This window comes from Saccostrea cucullata, unplaced genomic scaffold (genome assembly GCF_032062105.1).
Source record: "Saccostrea cucullata isolate Sc308-1 unplaced genomic scaffold, CSIRO_AGI_Scuc_v1 ctg4761, whole genome shotgun sequence".
NCBI classification, from domain to species: Eukaryota; Metazoa; Mollusca; class Bivalvia; order Ostreida; family Ostreidae; genus Saccostrea; species Saccostrea cuccullata.
The window spans coordinates 34,649-57,392 of NW_026933478.1; the positions used below are offsets into that span (position 1 = coordinate 34,649).

The 22,744-nt window shown below is 32.6% G+C and overlaps 1 long non-coding RNA gene across 1 annotated transcript; it reads right to left on the reverse strand.

The window, feature by feature from the left end:
• Nucleotides 1-6,532: 6,532 nt before the first annotated feature.
• On the reverse strand, nt 6,533-8,062 carry LOC134238450 (uncharacterized). The gene is made up of 3 exons (XR_009986017.1): nt 7,977-8,062; nt 7,434-7,542; nt 6,533-6,616 (listed from the first exon to the last, which is right to left on the reverse strand). It is a non-coding gene; the product is annotated as an uncharacterized LOC134238450 (long non-coding RNA).
• Between the last annotated feature and the right edge of the window lie 14,682 nt (nt 8,063-22,744).

Sequence of the window (22,744 nt, forward strand, 5' to 3'; positions counted from 1 at the left end):
TCTATCTATGTTTCAAATCCCATCCTCTTTGGTTGAAAACCAAATGAGTTATAGCTATTTAAAGTTTAAGCCAATCAGATTGCAGCGCACGTGCATGCACGTGTTTTCATGATAATTGCTGTATATAATATTGTAGGATATCCTAATGCATGGCTATGTTTAAAATTTCAAAGCATTTCATCAAGAAACAAAAAAGATATTGAGATTTTTGTTTCAGCCAATCAGAGTGCAGCGCACGTGCATGCGCGTGAGATCTTGCTATTTTGACCATGTCATATTGTCTATGCTACAAATGTATCCTTATATTATGAGTTCTAAAGCATTTCATCAAAAATTTAAAAAGTTACATCTATATCAATTAAATCTGTCATTTATCATGTTGCACGTGCGCGCACTTGCAAGCACGTGCGCGCAAAATGACCTTCGTTCCGCAAATCTACATTACATGTCTACTGACCCTAAAAACATTTCACCTTAGTCTGATGTGTAGTTTACAAGATCACTCGCGGACAAAATTTTCCCAGGAAGAAAAATAATAAGAATAATAATAATAAGAAACAGAGTAAAAACAATATGTTCCCCAACTTCGTTTGGGGAACATAATAAGAAACAGAGTAAAAACAATATGCTCCCAAACTCCGTTTGGGGAACATAATAATAATAATAATAAGAAACAGAGTAAAAACAATATGTTCCCCAACTTCGTTTGGGGAACATAATAATAATAAGAAACAGAGTAAAAACAATATGTTCCCCAACTTCGTTTGGGGAACATAATAATAAGAAGAAACAGAGTAAAAACAATATGTTCCCAAACTCCGTTTGGGGAACATAAATATCTTATAATAATAAGCTTTAAGATATACATGGTGACTTTTCAGTCGTCAATTTTCCTTATATAAGTAGCAAATATACCCTTAACATTTCCTTACGGGGTGTATAATCACTCAGTTGATTCTCTAAGCGAGAACATGCCCTACATATGAACAATTTTTAAAGCCAAGTAAATGATTGAGAAACAAGCTGATGAAACAAGAAAATCAATATTTAATTTATCGTTTAAAGTAACCATTTCGTACGTTCTATGGTCGATACAATGACCTTGTCAACAAAAACAATCGCCAATGAAGTCTAATTCTGACAGACGTTATTCATACTACATGTAATCGTTAGGCCATTATTTACACTGAATTGCCGACGGATTATTCTATTATTTCCCGGTCAGCACAACATCATTAAAAAGTCAAAACAATTGCAATGCTTTTTAAAACAAGTAAATAATAAGATTAATTTTTTATGAATGAAAAATCAAATTTTGAAGAGGATAATAACGATAATATAAAGACTGCAGCTGTTATGTATGTATACGTATTGAATGTTGAAAATCGGTTTCCCTCAAAGGCATGAATCAATTAAAACAAGCTAATTCAGAGAATTTGTGTCCCCCGCTTAGGGAAAAAGTAAACCATGCGCAGTTCGGGGGAGGGGAGGGGGTGGGGGTCGGATCCCCTTGACTGAATTTGTAGAATTATTAAATGTATACATGTATACTGAAGCAAATAAAATATGCCAATATGGATATAAAGGTTTGATTGCTTATTCTTCATTATATGTATAGAAGATTCTGGAATATTTACCACACTGTAATGATAATTTTATGAGTTTGTACTAGCCAGACCTCATAAATTTTTCATTTCACATGCTGAATACTATCATTTAGTAAAAAAAAGTAGTATTTCGAAAAAAAATAAAAATGGATCGTCCTGGAATCGAACCCGCGCCCTCTCACATGTGAAGCGAGAGACATACCACTAAACCACGGAGCCGCTTCAATCTGGGAAAAATTATATGCAAACATGAAGTCACATACATGTATATATATTCCCGTTCGATATTGTCAAAATTTTACACAATGCATGGTGTCTAATTATTTAACCTTTATTAAACAGTTCTAATAGATTTAATAAGAATGTAAAGTCCACCGAGAACCTGTTTTAAACGTAATAACTCTCCTCATGCCCCTGTGCTAAAAAGAGCGACATGTAATACAATAAATACTAATAAAACAAACGGGGCGGGGCACTTTGAGAGGGGTGAGAGAAGTCCTAGGGATTTTTGGTATAAAATTACATTGCAAAAGCTCAAAATCTTCTTGAAACATCGCCCGGAAATGATAGTGTTTCATACAGACAAAATGTATAAATTTACGACCTTGAACTTTGACCTTTTGACCTCAAAATCAAAAGGGTCTTCCTTAGGGCACAGGGAGTTGTTATATAAAATTTCATTGCAAAAGCTCAAAGGGTTCTCGAGATATGGCGCGGAAACGAAAGTGTTATAACAGACAGAATATGCGAATTTTTTACCTTGATCTTTGACCTTTTGACCTCAAAATCAACAGGGTTCTTCTTTAGTCCATAGGGAGTTGTTATGCAAAATTTCATTGCGAAAGCTCAAAGGGTTCTCGAGATATCGTGTGGAAACGAAAGCGTTACAGACAGAAAGACGGACGGACGGACGGACAGACCCAAATTAATATCCCCCACTTTTCAAGCGGGGGACAACAATATGTCATAAGTAGAATATTTTATTTCATATAAAAGATCTCTTCATGTTCAAGAAAATTTTCAATTAAGCCATTTGTATGCAGGTATATGATAAATAATCTATCAATATAATTAAAAGTACAGACTTATTATTGGAAATACTATGACGAAAAAGTATTTATGGTTTGACTTAATGCACTGGTCTCAAACATATAAAAGATACATGTAAGGCCTTGAGGTACGCAATGATATTGCACAAATACGGCACAATTTGTCCTTATCTGTTTGAAATCTAGATTTCTCTGTACTTAAACACACATTATATGTAACTGTACAGGACTGCCTATTTATACAGTTCCTTACTTGACACGAATATTGAAGCCTGTGAAAATGACAACTCATGGATTTTTCTTTATTCTGTGTATTCTTTTACCATTTCTGCATGTCCAAGGTAACATTGACCAAAACTGGATGGAAGGAATTGAAATCCGATTGCATGAATTAGAAGAATCCAACAAGAAACTAAAGAAAGAAAACTCCAATCTCAAAGGAGAAATTAAAGAAATAAAAGGACTGCTGAAGAAAATTCAACAGGAAAATATTGCCTTAAAGTTGAATTCCAGTGTTCCAAAAATAACGCCAGAAACTGGTGATTTGAACATTCGAAATCACCCATCTCCCTCTGAACAAGTTCAAAGCAGTGAAAACAGTAGAATGGAGGAAACCAAATGGAATCGGACAATGAAGACTGAAAATAGAATAAAGCATACACTCATGGTCGAAACTAGTAAAAATGTTGTGCCTAGAATCAGTATGTATACAAGTAATTTTGGTTTTATAAATATATCATTTTGGTACAAATAATTAATTATGTCTACATCTACTTAATATAATGCCATTTATTCCTTATGAAAACCACTCTGTTAATCAATCAGAAAACGTTGCTAAACAAACAACCTGTATAGATTTATAGCATTTATACTTGACCAGCGCCTGCTCCATCAACGAATAATAAGCATAATTAATTTCAGAGATACAACACATGTATTTATCTACTTCATCCTATATTTTATGATTATTTATACAGATATAAAGATAAAAAATAAATTTCTTTCCTTAATTTGTACAGAAAAGATTTCAGTTATTGCAGAATAAATCACTAACCCGCTCAGGCGGGTTTTGTACTTTTCTCTGCAACAGCTGCAATATCAAATTCTACACTAACAATCACCTTTTACGATAGCAGAGTACTGGAACATTTTTTGTAATTTTTAAATATGTTTCAGTTCCTCCAACATCAATTTCGGCAACACAGTCTGTCGCATTCTATGCTTATATGAATGCTAATTTCCTACCCTGCCCACATGACCCTTACATTCGACACAGTCATAATCAACGAGGGAAATGGATATAGTAAACACGATGGAGTTTTCATTGTGCCCGTAACGGGGATCTATGCATTTCATTGGTCATTGAAAGTTCTACAACATTCATGGACAAGTGTTGAAATAGTTGTAAATGGACGTTCGATTGGATGCGCATCGTCTGACACATTACGAATTGATGACTTCGGCACCGGAAGTGAGTTGGTCGTCACTCACGCTAATGCAGGTGATCATGTATTCCTGCGCACACAGGAAGCTGTTAACGGGTCTATTTTCAGTAGCTACCGTGCACGTTCATCATTCTCTGGATGGCTTATGTATTCATAATTTACTTGTTATATCAAGAAATAAAAATTTAATTGCTCCATAGGTATTTTATTTCTTATAAAAAGAACATCTTGAGGACACAGCAATAGATTACTGTAAAAGCAAATCATGTAAAGTTTGATTTGAGAGACTACTTTAAAAAAGTACCCGTCATTTTTAAAAGAAATTATGATCTTCAATAATATTTGATTATTTGATATTTATATTATGATCTTATAAAAGAAACAGAGAAGGGAGGTTCTTGATATTTGGAGTAATTTGACATCTGAATTAATAATTGTAGCTCAAAAGCCAATATATTGTGGTTAAAGTTATATATGTAAGACATGTGTGTTTAATATCTCAAAAAATGTGATTTTCTAAAATATTAACAAGGATAAATGTCAATTTGTTATTTTAGACTTAAAGATTTTTTAAAACTCAACAAATTATGTCCGAAATACTGTAAAGTAAGACAATGTACAAGTACATTTACTTTTATCTTACTTTAATTGAAAATACACACAGTTATAAAATAATTATCAAGTAACTGAATCAAAAGTGGTTCCGTCTTAAAGTCAATTAATACACGTATGTCATACAAGTCCCTCAATTTATTTATTGTATGCACAGTCAAAAATATTGAGTCTCCTAATTATCAAACATTTTAAAATGAACTGTGAATGAAATGAAGATATCAACATGATCTTTCTAGTTTTATTTCTAATAATCAATCTTTTAGTCATTTTTTTTATATTCCCTTTATATTACAAGCGTACAATCCTTTTACGATTCCTGTTCTCTCCAAACTTCGTATAAACAATAGCTTCGTTAATGTTAAGGTTAAGCAAATGGCATTTGTGTACCGAAGGTATATAGTTTCTGCTAATTTTCAAAATGAAATTCAATATTTGCCAGGGAACACCTTCTTTGTACTAAGCTGGTCTGGGGCCATTAAACTTAATAAAGCAGCAAAAGCTCACTTTGATCTCATCTCACTTTTCCACTATATACTGTAAACCAACGTTTATTCGCGTCTGAGAAGTTTTTGCGGAGTTCACGAGAGCCTCGTTATCGCGAATATTTCTCCCGCGAACCGGTCCTTAAAGTGTTTGTGTCTATTAACAACAAGACTTGATCGCAAAAGTTAATCTTGGCGAACTAATTTATCCCTGGTTAATTGCGAAATAAAGTCGTCGCAAATAAAAGTTGGTTAACAGTATTTCTTTAGTAAAAGTGAGACTGAGATCAAAAGTGAGCTCCTCTAAGTTTAGTGGCCTCAGGCCTAGTTTACAAAATTTAAGATCAGAAGACATGTTCCTCAATAATGTTCATCTTCTTTAAAATTTGTCATTGAAGAGTGGCTACCTTTACAAGTTTCCAAACAAAAACCCTTTAGCTTAATATTCAAAATTACTGAATTGGAAATATCATAATTTTTGTTGCATTGGTTTTCAAAGACATTAAGAAAACATTTCAGAGATCACAAGAGGATGACACTATTTTTTATAGTATATAATGAAGAGGAAAAAACCAGATATTTGGTGAAGACCTTAATATAATGTTTTCTTCTATTATTTATTTATTTTCATATTCTCTTACTAACCTGATTCCTGTCTTATAAAAAAAAAAAAAGAACGCACAAGTAAGACCAAATACTTAAGTTGATCGTAATATTTTTTCAAAAATAATTATTCTGCCTGATATTTTTTTATTAAGGATGTCATTTGTATAATTCTATTTAAAAAGAATAAAGGTGTTTTCAAAATGTAAAAGAAAGAGTTAGAAGCAGAACGTAATTAAGGTCTTAGTCATAAGTACTTTTATAAAAAAAAAACCCTGGTCTTGCAAAAAAATCTTTTTTTTTTATCATATCTGTTACATATTTCAAAATAAACAAAAATGTCTTTTAAACCTTGACTGTCTTTCATATACAAGGTACCAAACAAGTTAAAAAGGATACTTCTCCTTGAATGATGGTACGTAAACCTCAAACTTGTGGTACTGCATGCCTAGAAGTCTAATGTCGTCTTCATACTTACTCAGAAATTCAGTGGCAGTTACAGAGTTGCCCTTAAAAGAAATTAAAAAAAATTACTAAAAATTTGCTATATTTGACAAAACTAGTTTTCTTATAAAAAATATGAATTTCGTTATTTTGGACATAAATTCTTTCGAAAGAAGTATATTAAATAAATAACGAATATGCCCATCAACTCGCTGACAATTTTATACATGATTTTGTTTATGAAATTTATCATATTTAACAAAAAATATAAAATAAGGGTACCCGAGACAGGTATTTTCCGTGCGGACTGAGGATCTTCAAGGATAGCTCTAGAATAATGCACGTTGTTTCAAAGTCATAGGCAAACTTTGCTAAAAAAAATCAAAGACTGTTAATTATAAAAGATTGAGCCTTACTTGCATTTTCCTCAAGTGAAATTAAAGGTTTAAGTGCAATAAGTATCAATAAAATCGGACTTTTTTTTTTACACAAGAGTAAATTCGACACGAAATCGTGGCTTGTTAAAATTCCGTTTCTTATAGCATGTTTTAAGGTATTTCCACCCTTACGGTTTTAATGGTTGCAAGTACAAAAATTGAATTTAAGTCTAAATTTACCAATTATTTCCAAAAACGTATAGGTCGCCATATTATTTAAGATGGGAGACGTAAATATGTCAACATAAAAAATCGTACATTTTTTGTAAACTGCAGTATCATAATTATTATGTAGAAACTGAGTAAAATGCATAATCCTGATGCTCAAAGTTCCTAAATACTTGCTTCTTATAAGATACTTTTGAGTTGTGAAAATCAGGGAAACTATTCTACATTAGAGAAACAATAAAGAAAATGCCTGAATGAGGCTACCTGTGCAGGAGTTATTGCCCTTGTAAACATTTCTTAAAGATTGAATAATTGATTAAATAAAGGAAATATGCATTTTCAAAATTCTTTAAATTAACAATATTTATCATTACACCTATGGAATATCATTCTTCCAAAATATATTATTCCATTGGGTAGGAATTTAATTTAACAACAGTATTTGCAAAAACCTATGACATCACAGGAGGGTGGAATTACCTTAAAATTACAAAATTTTAATTTTTGTGTACTGTATAATACGTAGATCGCTATTTTAGCAAATGAAGAAACTATCATTTATACAGTGTTTTTGTGTCATTACTATTTTCTGCGTTGATTATATATTCGCTTAGGTCGTTGATAACGTAATCAAACTTCCGGCCGTCTTGTTGACATTCCTGAAGAACTTTCAAACAGTCCTCGAACTGAATCTAAAATAAAGGTAAGGTCTATAACAGGAGTTGTACATTTTATTTACAAAAATACTTTTATGTGCTTTACATTTACTGTAGAAGTACTTATTTCCGCGTGATATTAATTTACGCTATGTCCGCGGACATAAACTTTCCGCGGAAATATGTCCTAGCGTACTTAATATAAATGTATAGCATATAGTGACAGCCTAAGAAGTCCGCGTAATTTTCTACCCGCGAATTAAACAGAAATTGAGATTCCGCGGAATTATGACCCCGTGGAAAAAAGTACGTCTACAGTATATAAGAAATATTATATTTTATCATAATTTTTTATTAAACTTAGATTTCGATTAATATGCTAAATCAAAATAAAAATAATGAAAAAAATATACTCTCTCCTTAAAGGATGACAAAATGTGTTTATGTTTGAAAACAGATAATAACATCACCTTATAATTCGGTCCTTCAAAGGAATCCATCACTGATTCACAAATCTTGCGCATATGAATTCTACAGGCCAGCACAACATCTTGATCAATCTGAAGGTAAAGGTCTATATTAAATATCCAAACCTTATGAATTTGAGAATTTTAAATATTTAGAAGCTTTTGCACATCTCTTTCCTGTATGCTTAATATAATATAGTATAAGTCATTGTGCCTTACATCCATATTCTGCAAAATTGAAATTGTAGGTTTAAGTGCAATAAATATCAATATAATGGCACTATTTTTACATAAGAGTAAATGCGACACGAAATCGTGGTTTGTTATAATTCCTTTTCTTTAAATTAATATGTTTTAAATATACATAACTGTATTTTTGTACATAATTCGTAGATTGCTGAAGCAAAAGAGGAAACTATCATATATACAGTGTTTTTGTAACATTACTATTTTCTGCGTTGATTATATATTCGCTGAGGTCGTTGATGACGTAATCAAACTTCCGGCCGTCTTGTTGACATTCCTGAAGAACTTTCAAACAGTCCTCGAATTGAATCTAAAACATAGGTAAAGTCAAAAACAGGAATTATACATTTTATTCACACATTTTTTTAAAATGTGCTTTATATAAGAAAGATTATATTTTAATTTTTTTAATTGACAATGAGGTTTTATTTCACCAATTTATTTAATCAAAATAAAAATAAAAGATCTACCTTTGAAAATAGGTGACCAAATATGTTTATGTTTGAAAACAGATTAAAGTATCACCTTGAAGTTAGGTCCTTCGAATGAATCCATCACTGATTCACAAATCTTACGCATATGAGTTCTACAGGCCAGCACAACATCTTGATCAATCTGAAGGTAAAGGTCTATATTAAGTACAGCTATTTATAAGAACCAGGCAGAAATAAAAATAAGTGATTCATGATAGTGATAGATTTTTCAAAAACCCTCATATTTACATTAAGATACATCAAACTAAATACTTAATCACAGTTATAAATGGATTTTATGCACGGTTGATTAAAAAATGAATTCAATATATACTGAAACAGTCAACAATATCCATTGAAAGGTGTCTGTACCTGCAGGTGATTTTTTAAAAAAGCCCGCACTCTCATTGAATGTGAATTATAAAATATTGAACATCCAGTGTCAAAGAGTAAAAAACATTTAAAAAACCCATGGGTTATTTTAACTACGAATAGATACAGTGATTTTAAATTATGTAAAAACATGAAATTCTAGTTATCTCCCTTGGCACTCTTCTGTAAAGAAGTCGAAAATGATGCATTTCACTCTTCTGTGTAGAAGGAGATAAGAGGTTGATTTTTGTTTATTATGACTTTGAACAGGTACTTAGAGACTTATATACTTACAATAAGTAGAGATTGACATATATATTTCATCAAAAAAAGATCTTTATGGACAACCATTTGTCCTGTAGTTTTTCTTTTTTGTCTGAGTGTGGAGTTTCACCTCATTGTCCAGAAGAAAACAATTTGATTCTTATAAAAAACTGCAACAAAGACATTACAAACCATCTTAAATTTTTAAATATTGGAAATATAGCATCAGAGGGGTATTTAATATGCCTCCGAGCTGGCATTTTTACCACGGCCGAGGATTATTTAATCTGTCCCTTCCACCGATACTCCCTTGGTGTAAGATGGAGGAAGAAAACTTCGTGCTCACACCCAAGGCACAATTCAAAGGCCAAAGCCGAGGTCGGGAGGAGCATTACAGTTTCAATGTCAAGGCACTTCTATACAGTGTATGGAAGTGTCATTCCTGTTGGCTCAGGTAATACATTACATCCCTTAATTGTAACATTAAACATCTAATAAAATGCTTATATTGTTTGTTCACACTCCACATGTTCCATGTAAAAATTATTGAATCTACAGGGATTTTCTACTGCCCCGTATAGCATAGGGGCTTGTCTTCCGGATTGATAAATGTAAAATATTTTTTTTAAATCTGTATCTACATTAAATACACTCTAAAAGTTCCTTTGATAAAGATTCTGAAATGATCAGGCGAGAAAAATAATGTTTTTAAAAATAGCATTACATCTATATACTTAAACTCTCAAGGTGCAGTACTTTATTTAAACATTATTTTTCTCGCCTGATCATGACAGAATCTTTAATAAAGCAACTTTTAGAGGGAGTGTATTTTATGAAGATACAGATTTTTTAAGAATTATTTTACATTTATCAATCAGGAAGGCAAGCCCCTATGCCGTATAAGGCCATTCCCATTTTCAAATTTCCTTTATTTACATCAAATGTCACCTGTCTGGTGCCTCTTGACAATTGGCCTTGTATCGATGCTGACACCTGTCTTGTATAAACTAGCCAAGTGACTAATATACACTTACACAGTATTGATGAACTGTAATGACTTAATATACTACATTTGTGACTGCGTATTGATATTCTCTCTTATGCAGTCAGTTACCTAGTAAATATGCTCTGTCTAGGTCAATTAGCAATTATTATGTTTCAGCATTGCGTTTTGAAAAAATATGATGTAATCAAACTAACAAGTAATTAATCAGCCCCCAATTGCAAGTAGTATAGTCCTGCCTCTTGAATTACAACTTAATCAAAATTCTCAAATTTTCGGATGTAGTATTAACAAAATATAACAAACTACCTTTCTCTTGACAACACAATTCTTATTTTTCTAACACAACATAATTCATTTATATTTCTTGTATATAACATATGATCCCTATTTTTGAAATTGTCACCTGAAAATATTACTTATGTTTCTATTTAATTTCTTTTCCTAAATTCTTATGATCATTTTACATATCTTTTTATTGACTAGGGGATTTTCATTGAAAGTAGATATAGTGATAAATTATATCTAAATTAACATGTTACTCTAGATGTCCTTTACATTTTATTTTAATAGGTTTATGCAGTAAATGCCGTAAAAACCTAAGTGATGAAATGAAATCATTTGAGGTAAGATTTACAAATGGCAAAATATTAAATACTGATTATATCTTTTTCAAAGCCTTTTCTGTTAAATTAAAATCTAAATAAAGTCTGCAAAGTAAAAATTACCTGGGTTTAATAAAAACTTAATAGATCCATTGGATAATCATGTTTGAAAATGCAAACATGTATAAATTTACAATTTGTTACAGAAAAAATTCAAACATTGATCAATTACATTTTATATACATTTCATACTTGAACACAAATTGCATCTGTAGAAAGGAAATCTAATAAGTGTCCATGCAGTCAACATGCCCTTGTATGTAGCATGTTCATCTATGCCTGTAGCCTTGAATTCAGCATATAATGATATAAGTTATATACACCATGTACCACGTACTAGTCTAAATTACAGCAGTTAGTTATAAATAATATATTTGCATGTATTATATATGTACTCTCCCAAGTAGTAAGTCAAATTATACCAGTTCATTACATGAACAGCATTCATGGATCTGAATTCTCTTCTTCAACAATTTTCAAACTCAGCATAGAATGTGGAAATACCATGCAATGATTTAATATAGTGTACTTTCATGTAAATTAGTTGAATCTGACAACACAAACCTTTTTTAAAAAACACTATAAGTATAATATAATAAATACTGCATGTATTATAACCTCTGTTTACAGTGGTTTTCTTAAAATTAAAATTTTCAATGTTACACTCTCAACTACATGTAATATTTATATAATGTACTGTTCTGCTGTAAAATGACCTAAAATATATTTATGATATAATGTTGTCAAAAAGAAAAATTGCTTCTAACTCCAAAAAGGCCCAGAATGACACAGCTGTGGAAAATACATGTACCAAAATTTTATTGAAATACTGGATTTTTAGGTCAACTCAGGTGACCTATTGCTATCTGATTATTGTCCACAAAAAGCATCGACTTGTTAACATTTGAACATTTCAGCTCCTTTCTTTTAACACTGAAAATATTACAATTTGGCATATAGCATTCTTGGATGAATTGAACAAAAAATTGTGAATTTCATGGTCTTTGCCCCCCCCCCTCCCCCTTGACTGGGGGGGGGGGAACCCACTAAAATAAATGCTGCTAAATGGGCTTTTAATAAACTAACCAAGCACATGGCTGCCTTTACAAAATTTTGAATTTCATAGGCCCCAGGGTAGGGGTTCTAGTGCTAATGGCTATAAAGATTATATAGTGAAAATGCATAAATGCTTTGAAATTCTTTTTTCTCTGCTCATAGGCATTAAATAAATGTCTAACCAAGTACATAGTTATGTGGAATAAGGATTATATCCAAATTTTTGAATTTCATGGCCCTTTCAGTGTTCTAGTTAAAATGGGCTATGAAGATTATATAGTGAAATGCAATTTTTTTAGGTTTTCTTTTCTGCTCCTGGGCATTAAATAAACTGAAAATACAAGTAATGTTATAAATTCTCTCAAAATTGTGAATTTCAATCAACAACATGATCAAATAAAATTTATATAAATTTCCTAAATTTTGAACACAAATTGCATCTGATCAGTGGTTCAATCCTGTTGGATGGGGTGCACAACTAATGAAGTTAAAATGCATTTTCTATATGTTACTCTGATCTACGTCTGAGTATAAAGTAACTTGAAGTAAGCATGCTAAGTGTATAGATATATAAGCAATGATGCCCCATTCAAAATTGTAAATTTCATGGCATTTAACACAAATCAAATATTGTTTGAAAGTTGTATATATGATACTCTCCCAAGAGGCCCACGGGCCTCTTGTTAAAGTAAAGTAAAACATTTAAATATCAATTTACTTCTCAATTTTCATTTCATATTCAAATATTAATCAAATCTTATATTTTCATGTAAAATATGGTAATGGCTTGTAGGATAGGATATCAATACATGCAATTTAAATTCTGTGTGAGGATAATACCTTTGCATACCAAATACAAATGAGGAAATATAATAAAAATCTGATTTTCTTTCTTCATTTTCATTTTGAGTTTATTATTTACAATAAATATCCTGAATACATTAAAGAAATACCATTTCAATTAAAAATGTAATTTTTTATAACGAGTTGTTTTGTTCATTTATATACAAAAATATTATAATATATCAATTTTTAACAATATCAATATTTTGTATTGCACATTGTATTGTGGCTCCAAATGATACATTTTGATACATGAGAAAATTGAGTTTCCCCAAGCCCATTTGCTTGGCATTCATTTGAAATAGTTCAAATAGCCTTATTATCTATCATGATATTAATATTTTTTCAGCAATCCAGGAGACTACGACCAAAAAATGATAATTACAGTGAAGATTGCAATTCAGAGATTTTGTCACAGGTATTTATTTTGAAGATTTAATTACTCTCTGCAAAGTAAATCAGTAGGTATTCTACTCATCAAGTTACAGAAGATATAAAATATTTTACCTCAAGCCCATGCAAGGTGTGTGTGGTGGTGGGGTGGGGGTGGATAGGTGTTTGGTGGGGGGGGGGGGGCTTCTGTGTCTCACTTACTTAAAGGATAATTCTTTGCTGTACATTAACAATTCAAATTTTCATTTGGAAACTGATTTCTCCCCTTCTGTAGGTATACTGAGGATCACTGGTAAACTCCAGTTTCAATATGAAAAAACAAGAGCCCCTTTTCTCGGCATACACTTGGCACATTGTTTTCAGTAAAACCATTGAGGCTCGTGCCCCTTAAGTCTCTTGTTGGTATTCCCAGTCATAGTTCAAAGGCCAAATATATAGCTGTGTGACTTAAATGTTGCAGATGTGAAGCAAACTTTAGCACCTAATAGATCTTTAAAAAGTTACACATATTTTCTTCATGAAACATTGAAAACACTATAACTGCTTTGAAAAAGGAAAAGGATTTATTTTGTGTGACTTATTTAAGGAATATCTGTCTAGTTAGTAGAGTATGCCAGGGCATCAATGCTAGTGAGAAACATGGGATAATTTGCATAACAGGCAAATCCTGAAATTTCCATTTCGTTAGAAATAGTACAAATACCCTTATTATCTGTCATGATAATTCTTGTGAAATAAAAGTGTAGATTTAAATTTTCAAAATGTAGATATAGAATAAAATTACACAAGATTTGCCTTGCCAATATTTTAATAGACCTCGCCCATTGATGTCAAACACCAAGACAGTCACACGAGATTTACTTGCAAACTTGGCCTCCTTAGCATCAGAGACAAATGTGCTCAAGATTTGCAGGCATATAAGGCTTCCTTAGCTCCTGGCCTATCGACATACCGGAATATACATTCCGGTAGAATTATCAAGAAATCAACTCCGCTTACTTTCACAGAGTTATCACAGAAAAAAAAATAAAATGGAAATATTTCATTTCTCAAATTATGTATTTCTAGACTGAGGAATCAACCACCTGCAGTTTGTCACAGGAGTCAAGTTGGAGCACCACTTCAGAAGGTCAGAAACAGCTAACTGATGGAATAGATAACCTCAACAATGCTCTTACATCTCTAAGTGGTGGTCAAATCAGTCCAATGAAGTATCAGCTGCAAACACCTTTGAACGAAGTTCAAGCCAGTACAAGGAGATATTTGAAAAGGAAGGCCACGGATGCCGTGCACACAATTCTAGATCAGATGGCCCCTGGACAATCAAGACAACTGCTCGGTTTACTTCTTGAAGACAACCATCAGGACAAGAATGAGCGAAATGATAAAACAGAACTTGAAATAACAGATTCAATTCTTCAACTCTACTGTGAGGCTGAAAATAATGCCCTAAAGCGTCAACTCCTGTCTCTTTTATCGTTACCAAACGCACACAGTAAATCTGAACTCCAAAAGCTTATTCCTGGTCTAACAAAGTGGGAAATTGATCAAAGTCGATTACATGCAGCATCTCATGGCGCGGGCACCTTACCAGTAAGTGTGGGACCAGCTTTTAGACACCGCATGAATAGAGAAAAACTTGAACATGCATTGTCATTTTTTTTAGATCCCAAATTCTTTCAGATTTGTTCATATGGAACCAGAGATCTGCATTGTGACAATGGAAAGACAATCACAATACCACAGGTAGTGAGAACAACCTGTCACTCTTCTTTACTGAGCATGTATAAATCATACTGCGGGGAAATGGATTTTATTCCATTATCTGATTCAACATTGTACAAGATCATGTCTACCTGCTCTGCTAGTAAAAGAACAAGTTTATGTGGTCTTGATAATATTGCCACTGATGGTGCAGCAGCCGTAGATGATCTTGTACAAATGTGTGAGCGTTTAAAAGAATTTGGATCTGGATTGAACACCATAACCAGTTTGACAAATAATTTAAAGAACCTGAAGATATATCTAAAATCGGAATATAAATTCAGTGTAGGACTGTCTAGTGAATGTCAAGATCACTGTTTAAGGTTCGCTCTGAGTCACCCAACCAATGTGTTGCTCCAGGAAGAGTGTGACCATGCACATGAGGAACTTTGTAGAAAATGCAACCTCATTGAAGAAATAAGCAGTGGCTTTCTCGAGGAAGTGCAGAAAAGCAGATGTAAGTTTATTGATGAGAAATTTTAAAAACTGTAAATAGGAGCATAACTATTTTTGCATCAGTTGGATGACTAAGAGCGAACTTAAAACAGTGGTCTTGGCGTCCACTGGACAGTCCCACACTAAAGAGCAAGAGCCACTTTGTACGTTAAAAGGTCCTGAGAATATCTGAACAATCAAAACGAATTTGTTTATGTTGCAAAAGCAGTATTCATCACTTGGGGTGTTGGTGACCATGTATCCATTAATCATGACATCATTTTCCCTTTAGTCAATGCATTATGATGTAATAAAATGCGTCATTTTCCCCATATCCTGTAATTTCCTTCGAAAATGGCCTGAAGTTGAAGTATTTTTTCAAAATTTCATATAGAGCACAACCTCTGATCCAAAATATGCAAATACATAATGAAAGATGTGTTTCTGAAGATCAAAAAGCATGTTTCATTTTTTGGATCATGGGCTTTGCTCATATTTTAATTCTTTGCTAAAAGTAGTCAAATATGTATGTTTTCTGCAAATTTCAAGAACATTGCTATTTTCCAAAGCGTGTTTTCTAATATTTGGATTCTCAAAAAGAAATGTTATTATATGAAATGAAAGCACCAAGTGTCTACTTTATTCTGATATATGAAATGGAAAAGAGGGCCATAGTAATTAATTGATATAAGTACAGGGCCATTTTATGCATAAAGTGAACCTAGCTCTTTGTTAAACATAAAATTTGATAATCAAATGTTGAAATTTCATATTTATGGTTTGTCATATCTTATTTACAGCATCAGAAATGGTGGAAGAATTATCAGTTAGAGTGGAGAAGGCAATTGAAAAAATTTCTGATTGGAAAGCTCACATTCTTAGAACCCAGAATCAAGAAGAAGGAAGATACAAGATATTGGAAGAGCTTCAGCCTCATCAGCTACTCATCATCATGGACCGGGCTATGAAATTCATTCCAGCAATGTACAGAGAAAAGCAGTCAGACTTTTTTGGTCAAAAAGGCATGAGCTGGCACGTTTCTGTTGCTGTTTTCAGAGCAGAAGATGGATCATTGAAGGTATTAGCATATGCCTGATACATTTTATTTTGTGAATGTATCTGTTTTGGAACATTTCAGCAATATTCACATTTTTAGTTTGCATTTGCCCCAGGTAATGGTTTAGAACTGTAATTAGATTCAGAATCAACATGATTTTTTGTCAAATTTTCTTTTGGATTATTGATTGCAGAATACAAGGCTGCTGATTGATAAAAAATTATCAAGTACTCTCTTCCTCAGCAATTTACATTGATGACAAAATTTTTACTAATATATTTAGATAAGTTTATATGATGCATTCTAGAATTTTTTTTTTAGAATTTTATATTGTCAAATGTTAAAAATGTTTGATCTTATTTTTTTTTAGCACAAGACATTCACGCATATTTTTGGCGCAGTCAAACAAGATTGGTTTGCTGTCGCATCAGCTCTGGAGCATATCCTTCAGACTTTAAGGGTGCAAAGGCCAGAAGTAGAAGAAGTATTTCTTAGGAGTGATAATGCTGGGTGCTATCACTGCGGATGCCTGTGGCTGAGTTTACATGGAATTAGTGAAAGAACAGGTAAGTGGACAATCAGTTGCCTGCATGAATTTTTCACACATAAAAAATATTTATTTTCTCAATTTTTTTGTCATATCAGAGAACAATTTTGTCTTGCTTTATATTTGCCTTGACACAGTTGTGTAAACATTTAACACTGTCCTTTTTTAAATTCTCCCTATAAACAGTAAAAGTTCACTTACTTTAAATGCTATTGACTGCATGCATGTATGTCTATAACAATCATATTTTAGTTTGATGCATTACTTTTTTCTTTCTATAGGTATCAATATACTACGATATGACTTTAGTGAAGCCCAAGCAGGCAAAAGTTATTGTGACTCCAAAATTTCACACATGCGCTCAAAAATAAGGATGTTTGTTTCATCAGGTAAAAATGTAATAACACCATTTGACTTGAAGAACGCAATCATGGATGGAAGTGGTGTTGTGGGATGTTATTGTGCAGTAGTGGAGGTTGATAAGAAGAAGCAAACAATGACAAGTCATTGCTTCAAAGGCGTCTCTTCTATCAGCAATCTTTCTTTTGAAGGGGAAGACATCGTAGCCTGGTATGCCTTCAATGTGGGCATTGGTGTGAAGATCAAGAGAGAGGATGCTTTGAAAACTGAGCAAAGTCAAACAGGACTTATCATACTGTCTGACTTTGAAGAAGAGCCACAGACACAATATGGAAGTATCTCTTCTCAGAGAAAAGAAAACTGTCCACAGATTTTCCACTGTTCCGAATTAGGTTGTAATCAGCATTTTTCCTCCTATCAGCATCTTCTAGAACATACAGATTTGGATCGGCATGTGCAGGAAAAATGCTCTACATTTGATGAAATTCGACATCTTTGGTCGGAGAGATGCCATTCAAATCTCTTCATGTCCAAGCAGATCCTACAAATAGGCACTGATCCTCACTCAGTTGAAGATCCAAACTCATCAAGAAAAAAGCTTTCCCAAGGATGGGCACTAAAAAAGGCAAGAAAATTTGCCCGTTTTTCTGCAAAAGTTAAAGAATTTCTAGTACGAGTGTATCAAGAAGGTGAGCAAACAGGAAGGAAAGCTAATCCAAATGAAGTGGCCCAGCAAATGAGATCACTGAGACATAGCAATGGGGAGAAGTTTTTCACTTCAGAAGAATGGCTGCAGCCTTCTCAGATAAACTCTTATTTTGGTAGACTTTCTTTGAATGGAAAGGCCAGTGGTTTCAAGGAGGAACAAGAGAATGATGAACAACTGAGAGAAATCTTGCAGTCAATAGAAGAGGAAGAAGAGAGAGAAAACATAAGAAACACGCTGTTGTTTGAAGATAACAGCACTATGTAATGTGAATGGAATCAGAATTCAAATCAGAATTTCTATGGAATCAGATTTTTTAATTTGTTGTATTTTTCTGGATATGCTTCTTAAATAGGTCATTTTGGTGAAATATGTATTTTTGTGATATGTTGTTGACATGGTAACATAATATTTTTTTTAATCCATCGCTAATACTCATTATATTTACAATAAAATTAAGAATGTGCTCTTTCTGTCTTATGTTAGTTTCCTCTTACAAGTGAGATTTTTTCTTGATATGAATGTTAAACATGTTATTGTTTTTAAATGAATTTTTGTGATATTCCGTTGCCATGGTAACAGAATTTTTTTTTAATGCCTATGTTTTATTAAATTTTATTCAAATTAAGAATGTGTTCTTTCTATTCAATGTTATCAGATGTCTTTAACTTGTGTGATTTTTTTCTAACTATGCTTTTGAAAATGGGTAATTTTTGAAAATGAATTTTTGTGATATTTCGTTGCCATGGTAACAGAATAGTTTTTAAAACCCATGGGTATAACTAAATTTTATTAAAATTGAGGATGTACTATTTCTATTCCAAGTTATCAGATTTCCTTTACATGTGTGATTTTTGTCTAACTATGCCTCTAAAAATGATTATTTTGTGAAAAAAAATGATATTTCGTTGCCATGGTAACAGAATATTTTTTTTTAAAAATAATTGGGTTTAATTTAATCTTCATAAAATTGAGAATGTGTATTTTATATCCAATGTTATCAGGTTTCCTTACCATGTGTAATTTTTTTTTCACACCTAACTTCTAAAAATGGATATTTTTGTGAAAAAATGAATTTTTCTGTTATTTTGTTGCCATGGCTACAGAATATTTAAAAAAAACCCATGGGTTTTATTTCATTTTATCAAAATAAAGAATGTGCTCTTTCTGTTCCATGTTATCAGATTTCTTAATCATGCGGGCTTTTTTCTTAATATGCTTCTTAAATATGTTAGATTTTAGGAAATATTGTAAAAAGTGAATTTCATGAAACACTGTATATTAAATTCACATTCAGCACCTTTAATAAATCCTGAATAATCTTATCCTTATGGTAATCATTAATCATTTTGTATGTAATTTTCAGGAGAAAAAAAAAGTTTATGTTTTTTTCATCAGAAATGGTGTGTTCCTGCATGAAAAATAGCTAAATTCACAATATTTTTCAATTTTTTGCTTGGTTGCCATGTGCGTTTACATGGTGCATTGTTTCCATGGCAACAAAGGCTGGCCAAAAAAAATATGTTGTCCAATGATGTTCCCTTGGTCCATGAAACAACATATTAAAATTTTGTAAAAATCTGAATTGGTCATGAATCACCCCCTGCCTGGTTCTTACAAATAGCTGTACTTAAGAATTTCTACCTTTTTACAGGCCTGGATAAAAGCGTCTGTGGGGAGGACGAGCCTTTAGGGGCATACATGTCCAGTGGGGATACATTGACATTTAGATTTGTATCCAACTCACTGAGTGTTGACGCTGGGTTCAAACTCCTTTTAACGCCCTTCCATACAGGTAAGTTTCTGAAAGTCAAGTAAGGGCATCATAAAATGTGTTGCAGTGATGGGAATATTATAACATAGCATGCCCATTTCAAATTTCTAAATGCAATCTTGATACTAAAATCACAAATTGAGTCAAAGTTAAAATATAGACGAAGTATCCTTGGCTGTACTAATTTTTCGGGGGGATCTATACTCACTGGAATCGATGACCATCGTCTCTGGTTCTCAATCATCATCTTTATTTTTAGCTCTACTGGTCAGAGACCAGAAGAGCTTATGCGATAGTAATTCGTCCGGCGTCCGTCTGTCTGTCTGTCTGTAAACAATTTTTCAAAATGCTACTCCTCCTACAGTTTTGATCTGATTTCAGTATAACTTGGCATATAAGTAGACTACACTAAGAGACATAATTCTGTATATCGGTTTTTGATTTTGACGAACGGTGTTGGCGTTGTTACTAAAAATAGAAATTTCTTTGAAATTCTTTCAAAATGCTACTCCTCCTACAGTTTTGGTCTAATTTCAATATAACTTGGCACACATGTAGACTACACTAAGATACATAATTCTGTGTATCGGTTTTTGATTTCGAGGAACGTTGTTGGCGTTGTTACTAAAAATAGAAATTTCTATGAAATTCTTTCAAAATGCTACTCCTCCTACAGTTTTGGTCTGATTTCAATATAACTTGGCACATAAGTAGACTACACTAAGATACATAATTCTGTGTATCGGTTTTTGATTTCGACGAACGGTGTAGCGTTGTTACTAAATATAGAAATTTCTGTGAAATTCTTTCAAAATGCTTCTCCTCCTACAGTTTTGGTCTGATTTCAATATAACTTGGCACAAAAGTAGACTACACTAAGATACATAATTCTGTGTATCGGTTTTTGATTTCGACAAACGGTGTAGCGTTGTTACTAAATATAGAAATTTCTGTGAAATTCTTTCAAAATTCTTCTCCTCCTACAGTTTTGGTCTGATTTCAATATAACTTGGCACAAAAGTAGACTACACTTAGATACATAATTCTGTGTATCAGTTTTTGACTTCGACGAACGGTGTTGGCGTTGTTACTAAAAATAGAAAATTCTGTGAAATTCTTTCAAAATGCTACTCCTCCTACAGTTTTGGTATGATTTCAATATAACTTGGCAGATATGTAGACTACACTAATATATATAATTCTGTGTATCGGTTTTTGATTTCGACGAACGGTGTTGGCGTTGTTACTAAAAATAGAAATTTCTGTAAAATTCTTTCAAAATGCTACTCCTCCTACAGTTTTGGTCTTACTTCAATATAACTTTGTATATAAGTAGACTACACTAAAATACATGATTCTGTATATCGGTATTTGATTTCGACGAATGGTGTTAGCATTGTTACTAAAAATAGAAATTTCTGTGAAATTCTTTCAAAATGCACTCCTCCTACAGTTTTGGTATGATTTCAATATAACTTGGCACACAAGTAGACTTCACTAAGGTACATAATTCTTTTTATCCGTTTTTGACTTCAATGAACATTATTACCTTGGTTGATAAAGATAGCAATTTCTGTTACTCTCAAATTTGCTACTTCAAATACAGTTTTAGTCTGATTATATAATGTGGCATGCAAGTAGACTACACTAAGAACATAAAGAGACTTATTCAAGGATCATTATTCTCTTTTTAACTAGTGTAAAGTTTCAATTCCCAACTGCTTAAGTACTTTCCTCTTCCTTTGCTGTAAGTACAAACCAGTAGAGCTTCAGTCTCGACAGAGACTTCTGGTTATTACCGATAGACCTGTGAGCTACAGTTCTGCTGCTGAAGTTGGGGGGGGGGGGGGGTTCTCGTGTAAAAGAATCAAATTTAGCAGTAATACATTCGAGAAACGGATAATAATGAATTTATATAAATTGTATTTTAGAAGAACTTGGATTTAATTCTACAAGTGGTATTCCATTAACCTATATTCATAGTTATACTCATTGTTCCCTTTCAAAGGAAGAAATTCATCAAAATCATGTCAGTTTTGAATATTTTTAATATCCGAAAGAACCAAAATGAATCTGAATGACCATATACACTGTATATGTATTGGGTTCCGAAACTTCATAAGAATCCCCACAAACAAAGACACATAGCGGATTCCAGTAAATGTTCAATCAAGCCTCTTTCTTTACTCCTCTCTAAGATATTAACAGTAGTGAAGGAGAAACTTCAAGAGTACTGCGCAACAATATATTTAAGAAGTGGTGTAAATCAGATGTGGATACTTAAAAATTCCAAGGAACTTTAAATTGGACAATTTCAAATCACAAGATTTCACCAAAATCAACAGCTTAAAAACTTACAACTTTTCAACTTTATATACATAACCATTCCCTACAGTAATTAAAGTCCAGGGGCTCGTTTCTCAAAAAGTCGTAGATTTGGGCCTAAGTTAGTCCGACTAAGAAAGTTACGCCAAAATTTAGTCGGGCCTAAATCACGTTTCAGAAAACGGCGTAAGACCGGGCCTAAGACTTTCCGCTAGGTACTAAGCATGCGCAGACCGTATTTTATTTGGTTTAGAGAGTACAATAACATGCGGCGGATCACACTTAAACCGGATTACAAAAAGTAAAGCACAAAAAGCACGAATTTTCCCTGGCTTTTCATCGTCTTTCAAACAAATATAATACACGAATCTATCAGTATTTTCAAGGTCAAAGCATTTACATACTTGCTAGTATTAGCGGATTCAGAAATATTGACAAAAGGGGCTGATTGGGGTCGGGTAAGGGGCCCACAGTCACACAAAAAATTG